Here is a 1222-nt window from a genome sequence, read left to right on the forward strand (position 1 = left end):
TCTTGTTTGTGTTTGTTACTCTCTTGTAACACCTCTAATCTTCTTGCGCTCATATGACTTTATTGTGTTGCGAGTGCCGTAAAATCTTTACAAGAGAAAACCTAAAACTTTCTTTTTTATGTTTGTTACTCTCTTGTAACACCTCTAATCTTCTGGCGCTCAAAGGACCTTATACAGTTGCGAGTGCCATAAAACCTCTACTAAAACTAAACTAACTCTAATCATCTGGCGCACATATGACCTTATTGTGTTGCAAGTGCCGTAAAACCTCTACAAAAACTAAACTAACTCTAATCTTCGGCACTTATATGACCATATATTGTTGCAAGTGCCGTAAAACCTCTACTAAAACTAAAACTAAACTAATGTTCCACAGATGGGCGCCACGTCACTAGCCGGCCTGACACTGGCAATGTTGGCCAAGAACTCGGTGGACGGGGACGAGGAGATGACGTCATATGTGGTGCTCATATCCAATGTTCTTAGGCTTTCCTCCTTTGTAAGGACACAGTGTGTTTTTTGTGCTTGGTGATGATGATGAGGATGATGTTGTTACTGTTGTTGTTGTGGTGGTGGTGATGATGGTGGCGGTGGGTGGACGGGGACGAGGCCATGACGTAATACGTGGTGCTCATCTCAAATGTTCTCAGGTTCTCCGTGGGTGGTTGGCGGGTGCTTTGGTGTGGTTTGCTTCTTCTTTCCTATCAAACATTTATGGTCTTTATCTCCCCTCCCTCTTTTTTGTGATTTTTACTCTTTTGTAACACCTCCAATCTTCGGCACTTAAATGACCTTATTGTGTTGCAAGTGCCGTGAAACTCTTACTAAGTAAAATCACTAAAACTAAAACTCGTTTGTAAGGAAATTGTGTTTTTTGTGTTTGATGATGATGATGTTGTTGTTGTTGTTGTTGAGGTGGTGATTGTGGTGGAGTTGTTATTGTTGTTGTTGTGGTGGTGGTGATGGTGATGGTGATGGTGATGGATGTTGTTGGTATTGCTGTCGTTGTTGTTGATGATGATGTTGTTGTTAGGGTTAAGTGGTGGCAAAGAGTTCCCAACGTCGTATGGATACGATAGTAAAACACGACGTACGGATTGGGTTAAGTGGTGGCACAGACTTCCCCACGTCGTATGGATACGATAAGAGATAAGATAAGATAAGATACATCTTTATTGTCCAGATTCTGGCACATTGGTTTGGTGTTCCACCACGAGTACAC

Source organism: Aplysia californica, unplaced genomic scaffold (assembly GCF_000002075.1).
Source record: "Aplysia californica isolate F4 #8 unplaced genomic scaffold, AplCal3.0 scaffold00977, whole genome shotgun sequence".
NCBI classification, from domain to species: Eukaryota; Metazoa; Mollusca; class Gastropoda; order Aplysiida; family Aplysiidae; genus Aplysia; species Aplysia californica.